General features: G+C 46.8%; 1 protein-coding gene across 5 annotated transcripts in view; it reads right to left on the reverse strand.

Moving 5' to 3' along the window:
* Positions 1-21,658, reverse strand: part of LOC108157701 — a 67,471-nt gene that overhangs the window by 31,867 nt on the left and 13,946 nt on the right. For 2 of the 5 annotated variants that reach the window (XM_033389176.1, XM_033389175.1), the window contains exon 2: positions 9,446-9,494. The exons of 1 other annotated variant lie outside the window; for it this stretch is intronic. The gene's annotated coding sequence lies outside the window, so the exon portion shown is untranslated. Of the gene's footprint in view, positions 1-9,445; positions 9,498-21,658 lie in introns of all 5 variants that reach the window. 2 more of the 5 variants (XM_017289872.2, XM_017289871.2) reach the window with 1 other exon arrangement.

The raw sequence follows: 21,658 nt of genomic DNA on the forward strand, positions 1-21,658 counted from the left end.
CCGCTCGTGTGGGGTCTATGTTTGCCTGTATGCAGAATGGATTAAAAAACTTTTGATTAACCTTATCAAAAGCAAAAGCTGTGTAAACATCGCACAGGGCAGAGGCAGAGCAATCAGGACGTCGACAGGACGACAGAGGGGCCAAGGGCTGGGGCGAGGTCGAAAGTCAAGGGATCGAGGGATAAGGGCGAAAACAGCGCCAAAAGACTCATACAAGTTTTTAAAAGAAAATAAGTAACTTTTTGACAGCCTGCTGCTCAGCACACACATACTGCCACATACTCTCTGCCACACGAGCTAAACTGTTGTTGGGTGCTGCTGCTGCCGCTGATTTTGCTGCTTCTGCTGCTGCCGCTGCCTCTGTTTTTTTATTTTTTAGCTCTTTGCACAAAGCAGAGCAAAAGTTTGCTTTTTTAAAAAGGCAACTCTCTTAGCCTTTTGCCAAAGCGCTGATGTTACGTTGTTGATATACGAGTATACGCTTATATATCTGTGTGTGTGTGAGCACTGTAGGAGTGTGTCTGTAATAAAGGCAAATAAATTAAAATAAATGTAGGGAGATACAGTGGAGAGTGGAGAAGGTGGCTGCTAAAAAGTTGCTGGATATTGATGGAAATAATGCGAAGAAAAAGAGAGGATGGGATCTAGCCATCCGCGGGTAGCGAATATTTGTTGGATACCCTGGAAGAGCGATCTATTTAAGGTGGAATCTTCTTCTCTTGGATATACAACTATTAAGCTCATAAATACTATAAGAGTTTTTAGAAGAGTTTACTATTAGTCTTAGTCAAATCTCAAAAGCTGAATCCGCAGCAGCAGTCGGCAAGGCTCCTGATGCGCTGCAGCTCACGTACACGAGTATAACAGTGATAGCCACCAATACCATGTTCCCTTTCGTTTGCTGTCTACGTGCTAAATGTGAATATATGTGTTGTATAGCATTATGATCCAGAATAGCGGTCTTAGTTGTACGATTGCCCACGAAGATTGTAAACTCAAAACTAGTCGAAAAGATTCCTCGAAATATGTACATTGCTTGGACAATCGAAGCTCCTTAACTGATTTATAAGCCCTTAGTTGGAGGCTCAAACAATTAATATTAGTGCCCTGAAATAAACATATGTACAGCCGAAAATATGGAATCGGTGGTAATCGGTAAGCAGTTCCTTCGATCACATTTATACCACTGCTTATTCTGACCAGTTTGTGCCAGTTATTAATTGCTTCAGCCTGTTTTGCATTGATTCGACCAATTATCGTGTGATTTCTGGCCTTTTTGGCCCTTACTTCTCTGTAAGTGCTGTAAAATTCCCAAATACTTCTAACAATATCTTTTAATGAAAATCCAAACACCCCCTGAAAGTCTATGAGATTGCTCATCCCATTCCCGTCATCTTTTAACTCTCGGATATTTTCTACATCCAACAAAAATATGGCAAAAATCTCGTCGTGTGGTTACGCTTTGAGAGGCAGAAGCAGCACTTGATTGCCAGCCAAATTACAGCTTTCATCAATTGCAAAATTCTGATAGGGCCAGAGCCCTGTCTGGCCCGTCTGTGCCTCTGCTCCCTCCATGCAACAAGACTCTCCAACAACACTTGTCAATGTTGTCATGGGGGAGCATGGGGCAACATTGAATTAAAAAATTGTTGAACGAACTGGCTTATGTGCAAATAAATGTTTGCAATGAGCAAAGGCAGCAATTTGTTTCATTTTACATTTGACTTGGCTCTTGTTTGTCTGAGAATTTTCCAAACGGAATGGGGAGAGGGCTTTCGGGGCGTGTGTCTTGTTGTGTTTTCTGTTCCCTTCACAGTGTTTGCTCTTCTCACAGTTGACTGCAATAAAACCGCAATTTGCCAGGGCTAACGCAGACACTCACATGTGTATGTCACAGCTGTGTGTGTATGGAAATGTTTCTCAAGTGTCGCACCTTTTACGCATCGCATTTGTAGGCGGCAGACTTTTCCATCGGATATCCGAGAGGGGCTGCCAACACGTTTGCACAGTTAAATGTCCTTATCGCTGAGGCGTCGCACTTCAATCAGTTTGGGACATCAGGGCGTCTACATATATGTATGTATGTATGTGTCGTGTGGCAAGGTGATGTTCGTTCGCCTGGAATTAACATGCCACATTTGACGGTACTGTGCTGCCATCTCTGATGTTTTTATCATTGCGATTCACTTTATTCTTGGCTCCAAAATGAGCATTACTTGATTACCCGCAATTATTGTTACTGTCTTTGTGCCACACACACATATCCACACGGCGTATACAGCCATTGAAAGGGGGCACATAATTGCCGTCGCATATGCGGCTGCCGGTGACAGCGCTGCTTTAAGCATACTTGACATTAGTGCGGTGGCAGCAACAGCAACAGCAACGGCGACTGCAACGGCGACTGCAACGGCGACTGCGACTGCGGGAATTTTAGGTCAAAATGCTACCAAAAACAAAAAAAAAATATGGAAAAAAATACTTTAAAAAATACTTTCCCCCTCATTCGAATGCGAATGTGTTAGTGCACTTGTACATAAATGGTGCATCAGCAGCAGCAGCGCAGCGGCAGCTCGGAGCAGTTATGCGCTGCATTTAATTACAGTTGGTTGTACAGTGTTGGGATGTTGGGTGGGAAGTGTGAGGGCGAGGCAGTCGGAAAAGTTTTCGTGCACGGCCTCTGCCGTGGCTGCCGCAAGTTGCGCTTTGTGCCAGCTAAAAAACCCAAAACGCATTTCATTAACACAGCTCAACTTCGTGGCAACAATAGCAACAATTGTAGCAGTAGCACTGGCAGTGGCAAGAACAAGACACACACACACACACACACAAAATGTGGCAAACAGGCGGAGAATTTTCATTTTTTTCATATGTACTCTTGTGTACTTCTGGTGCATGTCGCCAAACATTTAGCAGGGTGACGGGCGGTAGGGGGCCGGGCAGAGCGGCACTTCAGCCGTGAGCCAAAACTTGCCACACACTCACACACACACAAACACACATGAACATGTGCACCACTCTTCCATGTACTCCAAAAACCCGCCGCCGACGACGACTACGACGACCTCAATTTCCAAGCGCATAAACACTTTTTTTATTTTTATGCAAAATAAAATCGCTTTTCTGTTGTGCAGCGCATTGACCGAAATTTACTATATATATTGAGAGATCTATGTATATATACAGCGAGAAAAAAAAGGATATTTTTTTATGTTTGCAAGGATAATAGAATATTTGAAAATTTTTTCAAGCGGGGAATTTTTTTTTTTTCTATATTATCATATTATTAAATCATTTAAATATTTATTTGACTATAGAAAAATCGTGACGAACTCATTTTTCAGAAAACCTCCTGTGCAGAAGATAGAAAAATGTTGCGATCGGGCCCTTATTATAGCCAGAAAGAACAACATTTTATGCTCATGTGTCAATTGGCTGTTTTAACACCTGGCTTTTGAAAACTATTAATTTATTCGCAGATAAGGCTTTAATTTACAGAAACCTAGTACTGGGTTTCGACTGGTTGCATGACGAGTTTCTACATAGTTTGAATATCCCTTTAAAATGTAGAATGGTTTAAATTTTCCTTTAAATTTCCTCATAAAATGTATCTATTTTTTTCGAGTGTAACATAGATACAATGAAAAGAGTATATTTGTTTAAAATAAATCAAAATACGCCGAAAATGCCATGGATATATATGTGATACACAAAACAGACAGCGACGAAAACAAATTCTTCTTAATTGGCCAGTGGCGCCCCCCGAGAGTGCAGTATGCCACAAAAATGTTGAAATAAAAATCCACTACGGATCAACATGCTGTTTGTACGCACACACTAGTATATCCCCCCAAGAGCTTTTCCGGAGGGAAAAACAAGAGCAACAATAGCCCGCCAGTTAATATTTAACCAGGGAAATGGGAGCAGCGCCAGCAAACGGAGCCGAATCGGAGATACTCTGCCAGGAGAAAGCCCAGCAACAGCAGCAGCAGCAGTGCAGTGTAATTATCCATTCAATAAATCGAATTATGCGAGTTCTGATTTTGATATTGAATTACGGGAAATATCGATCAAGGAATACAATTTCATTTCAGTTGCTTGTTGGAACGGTGTCCAGGGGGCAAAAGGGAAATATCTGTCATGTCGACGACATCGATATCGACGCCGTTGTCCGGCAGACGCTTGGCGACAGCCTGCCCCGGACATGCACACATATACGTACTCTTACTACTCCTCCCCTTGCCACATGCCACACGCAAAACAGCCAGAGAAGAGAGGAGAAGAAGAGGAGTCAATACGTTGCCTTAATTGCTTACAAGTTGTTTGCCATGTTGTTGCCGGAGCATGTTTATCGTTTAAAGTCAAGTGAATTGACCTCAGCGCGAATGACCCACTGGACAGAGGCAGCACTGGAAAAGGACTCACTCCACGCCACTCCACTCCGCTCCGCTCCTCTCCTCTTCACGGGGCCCCAGACTGTCGGCATTGATTTTTATGGAGCCAAGAGATACTCATCGTAGAAGCACAAGAGCCGACCACTTTATGACTTTTTTAATTACTTATTTTGCTTAAAATTGTGTAGTGTAGGCAAATAAACAAAATGGAGTGTGGGCGAGTGTGGAGTGTGTGTGCGTGCGTGGGCCATAGATACACTTGTATCTGCACACATACACTGGCACAAAAATATGGCTTCGTTTATAGGCAAATAAAATAATGAAAATTGCGATACGAAAGAGCTCCTACACTCCATGGTGTGGGGCGCAGCAACCCAAAGGTCCTTTTGTTTGTCTTTTATTAGGACCGTAAAAATCTTCCTTGTAGCCTGCCACGTCCTGACATCGTCCAGCTCCTCGTAGTCGTGGTTGCGCCTGCTGCTGCTGCCAGCCACTTGACCAGGCCCAGGACAATGACGACAATAACGATGTCGCTATCCCCGACCTTTTGTCCATCAGCCGACCGACCGGTCTGGGGGCCTGGCCCGGGCCACTGCCCTGGACACTGGGCAAATTTTTATATAGTTTACCATATTGTTGTGCCACATTTTGTTGCTGCTGCTGCTGCAAATATTTTGCGAGGAATGAGGCCAAAAGGCAAAGTCCTAGCCACAGCATAATTTGGAGTGCAAAGAGCCAGGGCAGGACAGAACAGGGCAGGGCTCGTGCTGCGGCTGCTGCTGCTGCTTCTGCTGCTGTTGCTCTGTGACTCAATTGAAGTGGCTGGGGTCCTGCTGTCCTCCCAGATGTCTAAATAGACATATATATGAGAGTATGAGAGCGTGTATATATTATATGCAGTTCGAGGCGTGGCCACACTTTGATTGTCTTCATTTAGCTGGATTTTATGCTGATTTACTTAGGCCACAGACAGCACAGCACAGACGTTTACGACGCGATAAAATCTGAACGCCATTACATAAACCCTGGCCTATGGCCCATAAACCCTGGCCGAGACACAGTGGCCCCCGTGCCGCGTGCTGGGGCCGTTGCCGAAAATCTCGTATCCCCGATTGCAGGAAGCAGCTGCTTCAATTTTCAATCGCCAATTCATTGGTGGCTCACATTTTCGACGATTTAAATTAATTTCAAATATCATTTCTCACTTGGCGGACGACCCTGACCCGTGTGGCAGCAATGCTGCCTCCTATCCTGCTGCCTAATGAATATTTAAAATGCTGCACGTTCCACTAACACTTTGGTGAGGAACACACTCACAGAGAGAGAGAATATATGGAAGGACTCTCCTTCCACTGCTGTTGCTGTGGCAGCACATTAAATGAAATTTGCTTGGATATTCCTGGCTGGAAATACCATTTTCAAGAGGACACCTATCACAGAGAAAAAGGACCCCAGACAATGTGAAATTTATTTAGGCGAAAGACCCGAAAATCGATTTCCATTGAGTGCGGAATAAAACCCCACATGACTCTTCTCTTCTGGGTTCTCTGTGGAGTTGCAGATAAATCAAGAGATTTTCTGTGTGATTTTATATGTGAAAAATGTCCTCTAGACTCTACTTTCTTTAGTCGGTATCAGGACGATACTGGAAGCAACAGTGTTTAACTTTTTGATGTCTTTATTGCCGCCTTCCAGTCCGCTGACCTCCAACCACCTTCGGGCGCCTTTAAAGTAATTAAATTTTCGCGGTATTACGCATACGCCACTTGGTACAGCAGCGGAGTAACATTGCGGCGTAGCTGTGGGACGTGCGGTATGTGGTATGTGTTTGATTGTGTGGCTAGCTGGCGCCTGCTTCTGCTGCCGCTAAATGGATGGTTGCAGGCGCTCACTCGCGGTCTCTGTTTCCGTCTCCCATGAACAGCGTCTGATCCTCATCGTTCCCATTCCCATGGCATCGTCTCGTCTCATATCAACAATGTTGCTAAGCTGCCAGCATCAGCTACTCCCAACGCTGCTCTTCGCCGTGGTTTCAGCGTTGAAATAGCAGAAATTTTGATTTTACGACCTTGTTGCCCGTCATTAACGTTATTTTATGATGACGCTGATACGACCGCGAAATATTGTGGAGGAGCTGCTTGCTGGCTGGAAGAAGAAGCTGGCTGCCACATAAAGAGGAACCTCTGGAGGAGCCACTGGAATGTTATGGGATGAGATGTGATATTATGGGGGCACGGACAAAGTTATTATGTTTCTGATGTCTAAGTAAAAAACCAATAAATGTTAATGAAAATCCCAAAGAGACAAAGTTTAGTTTGTGTTTGAGTTTGAGTTTGAGTTTGAGGCATGCAGCATTGAACATAAGCTGATAATATTATTGCGGCTATTAATGGGCTCATGGTTTTATGGGTGTTTTAATCGCTTTTGTTACTGTTGCCGTCGCCCCACACAATATATACCACAATAAAAAGAATGCTTATGTTGCGTGTGTGTCGCCACCGATTCCCCTCCCCGCACTGCTCCCCTCACTGCTTTCCCCTTTGTATGACTTAGCAGCAACTTGCAGCTTTTTGTGGCGGCCGAAGGTACAAAAACTAATTGCAAAACCAAACGCACATCCAAGTAGCTTTCAGCTTCAGCTCCTTCTGTAGCTTCAGCTTCCGCGTCTGACTCTAACTGTGGCAAGGTGTGTTTTTGTGTGTATTTGTGTGGCTGCTGCACAGTAGAAAAGCAATTTAGCAAATTCCTTGGCGTTTGGCAAATAGAAAAGCCAACTTCTAACGCTCTCCCTTGCTCTCCGCGGGACCTTCTGCAAAATCAATTTTAATGATACCAAGATGCTTCTTCAATGGCCATGGAAGTGCGAAAGACGGCAAGGCAGAATTAAATGGCACATGGCGCGTCTATAAAATGCCAGAACACATTCCTCCACTCCGTGCCTCTCACGTTGCAACATATGCATTGTGTGGCACTGTGGCGTACAGCTTTTGTGCCGTGACAATAAAGTAGCAAAAGCCGCAGATTTTATAGCCCTGCCATCTAATTATTTTGTAGAAAATATTTTTATGGAAAGTAATGGAGTCCCCCCACTGGAAAGCCTCGGCGTTCAGGCTCTCAGGCAACATTATCGTGTGTGCCACACACCTACAGAGTCTTTAGTTTAAGTATTTCCTTTGAGTGCGTTGCAAGTCCCTCAACTAAGTTGTTATATTTGCACCTGCGCCTGCACCTGTGTGCGGCATCTGTCGCCGCTCTGTCTGTCGGTCTGTCTGTGGTGCAAGCAGATGCCATTTGGTCTTCCCCCTGGGGTGCCGAGTGCTAGTGCTGGCTTGTCGCAATTAACGTTTCGTGAAATTCCTGGCAGGCACTCGGATCAGGGGCAACGATGCAGCGATGCAACGTAGACAACGCATTGGGGCGTGAACAGCACGGAAGTCGACTGCTCAGCCCCCACTCCGGCGGCGTATACTACGTGCCTTTAAGGTCTAAGGACTAGAGCAGCCTTTTCTTTGACCTTCTTTCTCTGTGTGGGTGGGGGATGTATGGGTGGGCGGATGAGTGGGTGTGTCTGCCCTGCAAGTTGTTGCATGACATTGTTCCATTGCTGCAGCATTGAGTGTTTTTGTGTTTTTCGCTGTGACAACTGACGGCCTATTTGCGTGTGCCACAAATGCCATATGCTGGAAATTCCACAGGCAAAACAATTGCTGCCATTACAGTTTGTAATTTGGTAATCAGCCATACGAATCTGCATAATGGCAATTGGAGCCAAGCCCCAATCCTGACTCTCCCACTCCTGCAGCCACATCCTTGCTCTGGTACTCGTCGTCGTAGTCGTCGTCGACGTCCTGTGGCAAGTTAGGTAAACATGGCAAGAAAAGTTGCCAACTTTTAATTGAAGTGAAAACGACGATAACGACAGCATTGTTGAGGATCTGGGACTAAGGATAGCTCCTGTAGCTTTGTTGCCAGCCCGCTGGGATGTGGATATGCTCCACTCTTTCTCTCTCTCTCTCTCTCTGCCTCTGTCTGTCTCTCTCTACCTCTCGCAGTTACATATGGGCCATGGAGCAAAAACAGTTGCGGAATTGCTTTTTAAACCCACAGAGCGGCGCATAAAAAATCAGCACAGCCCCGCACTCTGGGGGCCTCTGCTATTCGGATTGCGAATGGTCTAAAGAATAGATGATGGGGTCGCTGGGGGGGTAGTCGGTGTGGCAGTGGGAGTGGGCGGCTTAAGCCTTTAAAACGTGAAACTTTTGAGCCGCTTCAAGTTTTAGCCAAGCGTATTTGCCTTTGTGGTCGCACTCGCACCCCGTCCCAGCTGACAGGCAGGCAAATATTCTATATACATTCTTCTCTTGGAGATTGGGGGCCCTGGGGTTGGCGTTGGGGTTAAAGTTTGCATTTCATGCATGCTGTAGAGAGGTACTGTAGAGAGAACTAGGACTGGGACTGGGACTCGGATTTTGCGGGTCAACCTGTTGCCAGGAGGGCGCTGCAAACATCGGATGCGGGGGCTATCAATGCGGGGGCTATAAGCAGGCAACGAACGGCCTTGAAAGGATAGTTCAGGGATGGCAAAGCAGGATAGTAGCACGGCATTGTTTGCATTGCCACACGCAAATATGTTGGAAGCTCCGGCTGGGGGCCAAGGCACGCGCCAGAGTGCGACATTCGTGACGTCGCATTCAGGACACTGTTTTCCGTCCGCCCCATGCTTTGATTTATTGATTTTTGCCAGGGCACACAGCATACCAAATGAGAGACAATATTTGCCTCGGCCTCCAGTGGCCCACATGTGGCACAAAATCACGCCACCGACAGGAGGCGGCTCCCCATCTGCTGGTATCACTGTCGGTGTCTTCCATTAGCTGAAACACCAACGCCCATGGGCCGCCCGCCCGCCTGCCTGTTTAATAAGCCACCGCATTTTAAATACGGAGCAGCTGCATGGCACCATATCTCTGGCTCTGGCTCTGGCTGTGTGTCTGTTGGTGCCTCCAAATGACGCAAGTTCAATTAAATCAAAGCCTCAGCATATTTCTTACCCGCTAGACAGTTCCGGCGCCAGACGCCGCCGTCTGCTGGCGGCGATGTCTGCTGCAAGCAAAAAGAGAGATGGGAAGACGAATTAAATTACATTTAAAGCGCAAGCTGCAAAAAAAGCTGCCCCCAAAGAAAAATGAAAAGAAGTAATAAATTTCCCCAGAAAAAAAAACACCAAAAATCATGGAATTGATGTCGCGAAACCGAAGGAAAGAAAACTTCAGTTCAAGATATATTATATATATGTATGGATCTTAATACGACCTGAAGATACACTGAAGACAATTCCAAGAAAATTGAGGACTTCCAGGAAAAAAAGACTTGACCAAAAAAATAGCAAAGACCGTGAAATAATACGAGCAATTGTCTCGTTGAACTTTCCATAATTCCGAATCGCCCCGAATGGCTGAGGAAATACTTATCTTCTTAAGTGGGAAACGAAGATGCCATTGCCATTCATTCGCTCGTATCACGATTACTGGGCGGGGCAGGGCAGGGCAGGGCACTCGTACTCGTACTCGTCCTCGCATTCGCATAAAAAGAAGCCGACAAAGTGGCCGCGCGATGAAATAAAATCGGGAGGGTGGAGGAAAAGGCAAAGAATGAGATAAAGTGCGAAGAAAAAGAAAATGGAGGGAGAGGCAACAAGAGATAGGGAACAAATGAAACGAAGAAGCCCATGTGGAGCAGGCAGATGTCAAAGACGAAGTCGAAGACGAACGCCAGAGATAAGTAAAAGAAAAAAAAGAGCAAAATTAAATTGGACATTTATCAAGAGATCCCTATTGATGCCCCATGCAAAAGGAAGGGGGAAAGAGGGCGGAAAAAATTATACACTTTGCAAAAAAGAAAAGGAGAAATGGAAAAATAACAGACACAACCAAGTTGAAGCGTTTGGTTCCTATATTTCCAAGCATTATCCTGAAAGCATTGCTCTCGCATTATTACGATTCGTTTTTGGAAGCCAGGTGTTCAAAGAGCCAAACGACTGTCATTCTGACTTCAATAATGAGCCGATCGGAATCAAGTAGTTCTATAAGTTGCTGCGCTCTCTCAGTTTTTATATCTTCTGCTAAATATCTCCGAGTGTAGCCCGAACAAATAAAAATAACAGATACAGATATACACACGTATGAGGAGGAGTGTTATGGGAAAGCTAAGTGGCCGCCAAACGTTGAGCAGAACAAATTCGTTCAATTATTGTTTTGAGCGAAAAGTTTTATTGCCGGACACGATGGAAATAATTTAAACGTGGCCGTGGGGCACAGCACAAAACGACTCGAAGACACGCGGGCATAAATTAAAGTCAGTCTTCGGGGCAACTGGGAGCTGGGGAGCGAAGTGGTCCCCCGCCAAGGGATCAGCCACTAATTACGGCTATTAGTGGAGCGGCAAACAACTGAAGGAGCGAGAGGCTGAAACAATTACGGCCTCATTTAATCACCTGCTGAAAATGTAATTATGTTGCATACTTTTTTGGGAGGCAGGCGCTTCGTTTCACACGATTCCCCATCTGCCCGAAAAGCGGAGGAAAACTCGCAAGAAAAACAAATCCAAAACCCCTCAAGGGGGGTCCTGGTCCCTGCGCCCTGGTGTGTGGCATGAAATGTTGGCTGGCAACGCGATTTGGAATTTATTGCATGAAATTAACTTTTGCAAAATAATTCACATAACTTTGGGGTGTGCCGAAGGGCCGGCCGAAGTGGCTTAATAAAATAATTTATGATTTCGGCCCTGAGGCACATTTTTGGGGGCACCCCACTGCGACGCAGCGGTTGCCACTTGTCCGAATCTGTCTGGCTCCATGACACTGCCCCACACCCTGCCACAACCAGTGGCATGAGACGGGGGACCGTCTATTGCCTACGTCTATTGCCCAGCGAAGCGCATGAAACAAAGCAAATTAATTACGAGTCAAAGAGAAAACCTTTGACTCAACTTTTGCAACGCACCTTTCCACACACAGACACACACACACACACACTCCCACGCAAGAGAGAGACAAATGCCTTTATCAATATCCTTTTGGGGCAGGCAGGACAAGACCCCTTGCAAAGAGCAAACAAAGTCTAATCAAATGCGACAGCAGCTGCCTCTTCCTTGGGGCCACTTTCAAGGCTGTGCTGTGTGTGTGTTCGTTGATGCGTGGCTAATATGCCACTGAGTGGCAGCGTGGGGCACGCCCCCCATTTGACCGAACGGACAACTGCGTGACGGTTGGGGCGTTACAGGCGTTGCGGCTCATCCAGCTTCCCAGTACCCCAGCATCCGTCTAGATTCCGTCCGTTAGCTAGGATTATCGAAAGGGCGGCCGAAAGTGGCCCCACTTTTTGCTCAGTGAAGCGTTGAAGCGGTGACCGAATCAACAGCTGCCAAACGCTTGGCAAACGCAAATTTATAATATCTTTGTGCTATTCGCACGCTTTTTATCAACACATTTCACATGTCATTAGCCAAGGTCCAAAAGAAGACGGTCCTTGAGCAGGAAAAATGCCACTAATCTTGATTTAAATAGATCATCAGATGGGCAAAAACTTGGAATAGATGCCTCTCTATTGGGGGATCTTTGCAAATTTGACATTTGTCTGTTGTTTGTGAGGTTTTTGGAGAATGAAAAGCTTTTAAATTAAGAAGAACGCCAACGAAAGACAGCGCTCATGCCACAAATGTGTGGCGCTCAGAGACCCATTTGAAATATTAACAAAGGGCACAGGTGACGGCGACGGCGATGGCGATATAGGAGGAGTTTCTACCTGGAGTTGCACTTGAGCTGACAGTGCAACATGTGCCAAAGAGAGTTGGGGTGGGGCAGTGCCACACATGCCACACATGCCACAGACAATTCCGCTAAAAGCTTTACACCCATGGACAGTGCCGTGCCAGTTGCCAACTTGCGAGTCAAATTAAACGCTCTCTGCCTCCCATGCTGCACACTCGAAAAGCGCTGGAGGGGATGTGAGTTTTATCTTTGCCACGCCAGCCACAGCCGCCGCAGAGAGCGGGTCGCTGTGGCAGTGGAAAACGCAGCAATGCGGCTAAGCATCATAACTCATGCGCCAGGCATCCGTGTGCTTGTCACTCAAGAAGCGTGAAAAACCTGCCAAGATGCTGCCGCCGAGGAGTCATCTCTGGGTTCTGCTGCTGCTGCCTGCTGCCTGCTGCCTGCATTATGCAGTTCCCAGAGTCCCCAAGCACCAGAGATGCAGCAGCAGCTGCCGTTGAATGCACTTAACATGTTGTACCATAAAATCGTTGCAGCCATATACCCCGTGCATATTAATTTGATGGCTCTCATATTTATGCCAAAGCAAAACCAAAACCAAAGCCAAAGCGTTTGCCATTCCCCCGTTTCGCTGTCGCTGCTGTTGTTGCGACATTTTTTGACAAGTTGCAGTCAGAGTTGCAGACACACTCAGAGTCAGAGTCACATTTGCAATGCAAGCAGCAAGAAGGGGCAACCAAGGAGCAGCTCCTGGAGCCAGAAGCAGCTGTGCGGCTGCTGCTGCTGCTGCCTGACACTGTTTTGCATATGGACGGAGGACAAGTGCAAAAAAAAAGCTGCCAAGCTGGCAATAGACAAACGGGACAAGGACTCTAGGACTAAGGACATAGCCACAACCAAAACTACAACTCCCACTCCTCCAAAAACTGCCCCGCGTTCGGGATTCTTTTTTCTTGTGGGTGCAGCAGCAGCAGCAGCAGCATTCCACTTTAATTATTTCAGCAATGTTGCCGCCGCCGTTGGTAACGACATAAAATTTACATACGCAATTTCATTGTTGCCGCAGGATCTGCTGCCACCCCCACCACCACCACAAGAATCCCCACCGCATAACGCATTTTATATTCAAATTTTTTTTGCAGCTGCAGTCTGGCCACCAGGACACTACAAATTCTATTCTTTCTTTTTTTGTATTTTGTTCGTTTCGTTATTTCGTTGTTGTGTGTTTTCCTTGTAGCTCCAAGGATTGTTAGGGCTGCATCGTAATAATCGGTTGTAGGAGAAAGCGGCATGCAGCCGTTTAAATTCTCTGTCGATATAAAAAGCATTTATCCAGCAGTAATACCCACGGAAAACACGGACTAGTTATGGCTATGGGTTCTCATAAAGTGGGCAGAAGAGAACCAGTTCCCAGTTCTGGTTGCTGTTAGTGATGTTCCTTGATTTCCTGCTGGAAGGTGGAAAGGGGAAGGAGCACCCTCCAAGCGCCTGCTTTATTATGCATGTTATGCAGAAGTTTGTGCCCCACCCATGGCCTGGCCACACGGCGATGTCATTGCACGCTTGAGCAGCAAATTGTCTGGAGGATGGGCGAGTGTTGTCTTGTCCGACTGTCAACAGCTTTTAGGCCTCTTTTCGGGCCGCGTTAAATGTGGCGCAATAATGAGCCGAAATATTTGCATTTCTTTTGGGCGAACCCAAACGAAACGAAACGAAATGCAATAAACTGCCGAAGCGAAAAGCGAAAGCACAAATAAAAAGTAATCAGAATTTCAGATTCGAGCCATAAAATGAAAGGCGCTGGCAGAGGGGCAGCGAGTGAGCTAAAAAGGAATTAAAAAGTGTACTAAATAATTCATTTTTGAATTAAAATATAAATCACTTTCACACCATTTTGTCGGAGTCCGGGACATTGGGCGTAGACCCAGAGTGTTTCCTTTTTTTCCAGGACACTTGTTTATTTTATTACGCTTTTTTTTTTGGGGGAGTGTACGCCCCCCATCGGGGGACCGGGGGACAAGCGCCATGCAAATGAGCGACCCGACCCGCGCGTATAGCGAAAATCTTTTTAATATAAAAGTGAATTACTTTTAGCAGCGATTTCCGAGTGTGTCCTGCCCCCACCAGGACCTCCATTAAAATTGACGAACTGTAAAGGAGGTCCTTCACGCCCGCCCAGGGTCCAGGGACTGGCCATAACCGTCTCGGAGCCTCGACAGGCAGGCAGGCAGGCAGGCAGGCAGGATAGGGAGGTCGCGCTCCTTGGGTTATTAGGCAGCTTATTATCGTGTGGCACAGTCTGGGGCATCATTATCGAGTGCTTTGCGGCTATATCCTGCGCTGCCCTGTGCTGCTGCCTGTCCTTCTAGCAAAAGTAATTTTAGTATCCTACGCATTTTTTAATAGGATTGTGTTTTGGGGAATTACCTGAGAAAGGACACAGACATCCCCGCGGGAGATCCAACCACAAGAAGGGTGGAAAGAGCGGAAGGAGGAGGGGGGGACTGGGACAAGCACAAACGGAAATGAAAACGGCAATGGGCACTTTTAATTTCTCAAAATGGCAACTCACTGACATCCGTTGCGCATTCGATTCATTGATTTAATGCAGAGCAACAGCAAAAAGACCACTGGGATCTGGGATCTGGAGGGCTTCCTTTCATTACCCTCCGCTCTCACACCCACACCCCCATCCTTTTGGCCAGCCTGGCAGCTTAAGAATTATTGAGACTTGTTGCAAGAGTTCATACCGTGCGAAATAATTCAGAAAAAAGCTATTGGCCATGGCTTTTCTACCGTTTCTACCTTTCCCACTGTTGCATGGTCCTGGCTACAGGCTCCTGGCTGCTGGCTTCTGACTCCTGACTCCTGGTTGCATGGCTCTGGCCACACTCTCCACTTTTCTTCTCCTCTCCCTTCGGTCGGTGGCTGCCGTGTCATTTGTGTTCTGTGAAATATGCATTCGATTTTTTTACACTACAGCATTTCGCTTATCTTTCGACTGGCAGCCACATCGCATGGCCACATCTCCACTCCCACTCTAGGGAGAGGGAGAGAAAGAGAGATAAAGAGAGAGAGAATATTGCACATAGGGAGCAAATATCACGTATACGCAATGTTGTGGCTTGTTGGTGTTTTCTTTTCACTGCAAATTAGCTGGTAAACCCCCTTTGGGGTACGGGGGTCGCTGCTGCTGCCTCGAAGAGTGTGATAATTTACTCATTTCATGTGCTATTACGAGTAGTTGTTCGTTGAGTAGGGGACGGAACAGTGGCTGTAAATTGTGTGTCGCCTGTTAGGGGGAGAACGAGAACTTTTTCCAAACTCTGACCGAAGGCACTCCTTCAGCCTTTAGTCTTCAGTGGCTTCCTCTGTTTTATGTTTATATTTTCCCCGGTTTTCTCTCTGGTGCCATATTTATCATATCTCACTTTTGAGCCGGCTGCGCCTTGTGCCGCCTCGGTTTTCCATGCCATGCCTCTGCTTGCCTTCCCTTTCGTTTTTTTAGTTCAGTTAAGTTTGCTGCTCGGTCTGCTCTGGCTGGTCTGCTGTTCTCTTCACGCTATCTAATAGCTGGTACTCGGCTCTTGGAAACGAGACCGAGACAATGGCTTCAGCATCTAGCATCCAGCATCAGCACTTGCTGCACTTGAGTTGCTCTTCCTGCGGCATCCTCTCGCACACGGACATGGGGCAAGAGCCACTGCTGCTCTTTTCATGTGGCAGGACCCCGGCTGTGACCTAAATTTTTACCAAATTGGATAAATTTTTCGCATTTTCGCTGTTCTATTTTTTGCAGCGTTGCGACGACGCCGCCGCCAACGAAGGCGACTCCCATTGTAGTTGCTTTTGTTGCTCCTCTTCTCTCTCTCGCTCTCGCTCTCTCTTTACTGTTGTTGCAATTTCTCGCCACATTTGATTTATCTCGCCTTATATACAACATCCCGAGGAGCATCATATACATATGTGTGCCCCATCTTTCCCGCCATATCCAGAGAGCTCTTTGGCTTTTTTGGTTGATAGTGTTTGTTGCTTCCGCTTTTGTTGCCGGCTACTGCCTTTGCCACTTCTCGATGCTCGTGTTTCTTTCTGCTGCTGTGTGAAGCAGTGACTCACCGCACACGGAACGGTGGCTCTTCTTGTGCTTGTTTTGCCACTTGTATCTCCAGAATTGAATCTCGCCCAGTTGCCATCTTTGTCGTTAGATACGAGTATCTGCAACAACTACTACAAGAGCTGCTCGCTGCTTGCCTTGTCGTCTGGCTGGCCGCAGCGCTTTTTATTTGAAGTCCTCTCCTGCTCCTACTCCTGATCCTGCTGCTGTTGTCCTTTTTTTCGGGCTGGGCTACGTGTTAGGCATAGTAGTTGGAGGACTGCTGTCGCCCCAAGGCTTTTAATCATGATTTACGAGCGGACGAGACAAACAGGAGACAGGAGGTAAATATAAATGGAATTTTAAAATGTGATCTGATTTAATTATGCACGGGGCCAAAGGAGTCAAAAGGGAGGACAGCCTCAACGTTATTTATATGTATGGTGTCCTGTTCGGGCGTCTTAAACTAGAGCACATCTGTGTATCTGTGTATCTGTATCTGGCAACGGGGCGGAGAAAGAAACGAAAGACAATCAAATGAAGCGACTATCCTACTGTCCGAACAACAAAAAAGAAAGCTTTTGCAGTGCATGGGAAAATCATTATCACTTTATGCCAACAAAGTTAAAGGAAATTCCTCAGAACCCTTGTCGATATTCCGTTTTGCTTTCTCCGCCTCCCCCCGCTCACCGAACAAAATTCCAACACAAAACTATTATAGCAATCTGTTCTTCAAGAGCTTCGCTTCCCTTTCATATATGAAACGAAAACAACATTCCTGTAACAACAACCCTGTAAGCCCGCTCCTCCTCCTTCTGTCCGGAAATTTCTCTCGTCATTTTTTGCCAGGACTCCATTTTATACTTTTTGTGTGTATGTGTGTGTTTTTGCTGCTGTTGCTGCTGCTGCTGCTCCCCTCTCAACACTCGCTCCGTTGCACTTTGTTAAATTGCAGCCAATTGGCCATGGCGTAGGCCATCCCGACAGCCCGACAGCCCGACAGCCAGACGGCCAGACAGGAGCCAAGAGAGCTTTTAGAATTTATGCGCTTTGTTGTTTATTAGCCATTGCGGTCAGTGTTTTGTTGGCAGGAGGCAGGGCAGGGCATCTTTGAAAATCAAATTCCAAGGCGAATGTTTTTGGGGGGCATATCTTCGAGGGCAGAGCCCAAAAAGGCAAGAAAGGAAAAATGCCATGCAAATAGCAAAGAGAACAATTTCAAATGAGACATATTCAGCCCCCCAAAAACCAAAAAAAAATCCACACAAAAAGCCCCGCTAACCACACAGAGAAATACACAGCGGGAGACAAATACAAATAGGAGGCGATAACACAAACACACACACATACCAAGTACACACACATTTATAGGCAAATATACATGTATTTACAGTGGGTCCCCGAACATCAAACGTTTTGCCAAAGCTGGGAACTAGGAACTAGGACCTCCCGCCCGAGCATCCCTGTCCTGATGATGGCAGGAGTTGTTTTTCTTTGCCATCGTTGACATCGTCAGCATCGTCATCGCATAGTCAATATGTTTTCATTCAATTTGGTAAGCATTTTCATAAAAATTTGCCCCACAAGAAAAACATTGCGCACATATGTGTATGTATCAATGTGTACGAGTGGAGGGAGTATGTAAGAAACAGAGCTCCAATCCCTAACGCATATTCCCCATTCCTTTGGCAATAGGAAATTATGCGAAATGTGGTCTCGATTTGCGTAAACAAACCGGAAATGATGTGCCGGCCGCCTGCCGTCCGCTGACCAAATGAACGGAAGTGCTCCCTCCCTCGCTGCCCCGCAAAAAAAAGGGCAACACAACCCAAAACCTCACTCCAATCGCCGACCTCCGACCGCAACTGTATTTATATTTATGCATTTATTTATTTGCCAAAAGGATCAGTCGCCCCAACCCCATTGTGCGTCGCCCATTATGCTAATTGAACAGTAAAAAAAAAAATGTATAAAGCAGAGAGGAAACCGTCGAGCAATCGAGGAACTTTATAGGCCCAGCGCGTGCTCGGGGTCTCCAAAAAATGTAGGTCTAGCAGAAGTCATAAAAATTTTACTCGCAGCGCGCATCACGGACTCCAAAGAAAGTAGAAGGAATGTAAATGTAGCACAGAGATATCGTACGCTCCAAAGCGTAGATGAGGCACTGGCAATGGCCAAAAATATTTTTAATAAAGTTCATGGTCTAAGCAGCTTTACCGCTGACCAAACGGCCGCCCTAGCAATATAATTAGAGGCCGGCATTGGCATTAGCATCGAGCCTGGTCTCGGTTCTAGTGCTGGTCCTTTCTTGTTGTTACTGCAAATTGAATTAGTAACCAGAGCGGCGGAAAGTGGACAGGCAGCAGAAATCCTTTTTGCTCTATTTGCCACCCACGTGCCACCGCTCTACCGTTCTACCATTTCATGCCATGCCCCTTCGTGGCTACGTGCCGGGCAAATCAAAGGCACAGCCAGGAGCCAGGACCCCTAACGTAAACCGCAAATGGAAATGCAAATTTCCCGCGGTTACCGCGACTACAACGGCGACCGCAACCTTTGGCCCCCCCGCCGCAGCAGCCTCGACTGCGTCTGGGGCCGCGGCCCATTGCAGCAATTTAATTTCTTAAGCAATTTTCATAATCTGCAGCAAATTGTTTCTGAATGCTGGCGGGGCCCAGGACTCAAGGCTCGAGGCCCAGAACCTCTCTTGCTGCTGACTGGCCGACTGACTCGTTAAATTTTATGCAGTTGGCGGCTGCATTTGTGCCACAAGCTGCCATTGAGGCATCCACTGTGCCGACGCCCCACGACGACGCCCCCCCGCACAATTTCGTAATGCAGTGGAGCAAAAGTTTTTGCTATTTTATATTAATTTTCCAGGCCCAGCAAGGCAGCGCCCTTGATGTTGACTGTCGACTGTCGGCTCCCTGCCTTGCCCTGGCGCCTGCTGCATAATTAAATGGCAATAATGGTTCAATCCTGGCCGAAAAAGCAGCTGCTGAGAAAACGATGTCCTGCGTACAAAAGCCAAAAATTATCGGCTTAACTGCAAATAATAATAATAATCCCCCAGTAAATCTTCCAAGCCAAATTATTTTCACCAAAAAACCAAAAACAGATATACATTTCCATTAATGTTGCATGAGTTGTGGAATATTTTTCTAAAATGAAATTTCCTTAGCTTTGGGCAATGCATTTTCCAGCAGCACTTTTCCACTCTTCCACTCTCTCTCCAGGGCCGCCTCTTGGCAGCTTAGCCAGGCAATTGTCTCATCCGCTCTCTCTCTTTTTTTGGGTTGGGGAGGAAACTTGGCAGCTTTTTGCTACTTGTGGCAAGGCACTTAACAAGTTCCCACGCCGCACTGTGGCATACGGAGTGCAGCTAATTGCTCCTCTCGCCTCTCTCTGGCACACACAAAAACCAATTTAGATGCCCGCCCGCTGGCGCCAAGGGTGCGAAGGGGCGGGGCGGTGGGGCACGTGATAAATCAAATTTGGTTGCCTTAACAATATTTGCACATACGACACCCGAACAGAACAGAACAGAACACAAATCAAATCAAATTAAAACATAAAGTCAGGCAGTTGCGTGTTTCTCCCCGCCCCTAGAGTACGGTCTTGTGTGTGGCAAGCGATGCCCAGAGGATGAGCAAGGGGATGGTGGATGGGGATTGGGGCCTCTCTTTTATTATTCCATACGCATGCAGCTGCCACACGTTGAGGCAAACGCGACGCGTTTATGACGCTGACAGAATTATTAGGCCTACATGCGCTGATTCCAGATTTCCGATGCCGCTGCCGCTGCCGCTGCCACGCTGGTGGGTCCTTTAAATATTTTTACGCAGATAAACTAAACTGTAAGCCCGTGCGGCAAAAACTCGCAAATGGATTTTCAGCGCAAAAATCACAAAATCGCAAAACGTGCTTCACATACTTCTACGTCGGCAGCGTGGGGCATGGGGCATGCTGCATGGAGCAGCGTGGGAGGCGAGACTCATCATAAATACATCAGGCCGGAGGATGATGGGGATGCCACACACTTGAGACTGTGAAGCGGCTTCTGCTGCTGCCGCTGCCGTGCTGTGCTGTGTCACTGCCACCTGTCTGTGGCAGCATGTCACGCGACCTGTCGACCGACGAGCATAAGCTGACATTTTTATTAAAATATTTCCGCAGTTTCCAGCATTAACTGTGGCGCCACCATCGAAGAGGGAATTGTTGCTGCTAATTTTGGGTTTTGTCTGGTCCTTTCGTTCTTTTCCCTCCTCTTCCCGTCCGTGGCATGCCACTCCCCACACGCAATCTTGGTCAAGTTTCAGTGCCCCATCATCGTGAGGGCCTGATGATCTTTCGACCTGGTGCCACACAAAAGACGTGGGGTAAGTGCTCCTTTGTGCGCATTTTGCACCTGCCTTTTGTTTGCCATCAATGGACAATCACCGCCCGCGAGGGCACCCTCCTTTGCCATTGTGTGGCATTGTATTGTATGACTGTCTGTGCCTCATGCCTGGCCTCCCCATGTCAACTACTCGCACAGGTAGTCATAGTCCTGTTCTTGGACTCGAACTCCTGTTCGCCTCTGGTCAGACAGCTGGGACAACAACGACTCCGAGCAATAAAATTTTAATAAGCCTCAACTGGCATCCTGCTAGGAGTTTCCACTTTCTGTCCTTGGGCTAACTTGCACGTCAGTTCTTCCCTTTCTCCCTCTCTCCTGTCAATCCGATAGAATCCAGCTCCTATTGTTCGACATGTTGCTGCATATGCATACTCGTGCTCTTATGTGGCACTATTTGACTTTTAATTACCCAGGAAATGTCTAAAGCTATTTCACTCTCCTACAATTCTACTCCGCCAAAGGACCACTTCAATTCGTGCCTCGTATTAATGCCCCAAACAGCTGCTGGTGCTGCTCCTGCCCCAAAGTACATTTGGTGGCTGCTGTGGTGAGGACATTACGTTGGAAGTGCTCGAACCGCCTCCACACACCTTTCTTTCCCCAAAGGCACATAGCGGGAGCCAGCTTCCGGTAGGTTTCAGGGGTGTGCTCGAAAAGGGGTTCTGTGTTTGATGACAGAACAAATTCCCGCTATTCTAATTATAAAAAAAAACAGAAAGTTCTCTATCTGATATTCATCACAGGGAAATAGGACACATTCTATCCGGAAATACCCCTCGCCCCTTTTGGGGGATCATGGCTACGCTCCTCGTAAGCCCTTCACGGGCCCACGCACACCCGAGTGACATATTTGGTTTTCGCCAGAGTTTGATGTATAAATAAAAAATCAAGCGTGACGAACACACAAATTCCATGCAAAGTAAATTTTCATGTTTCCCGGGAAAAGCGGCACCAAATAAAACACGAAAAAAAGGAAAAAGGCCCCCATCGAAGGGCTAGAG

The sequence above is a fragment of the Drosophila miranda genome, chromosome 2 (assembly GCF_003369915.1).
Source record: "Drosophila miranda strain MSH22 chromosome 2, D.miranda_PacBio2.1, whole genome shotgun sequence".
Lineage (NCBI taxonomy): Eukaryota > Metazoa > Arthropoda > Insecta > Diptera > Drosophilidae > Drosophila > Drosophila miranda.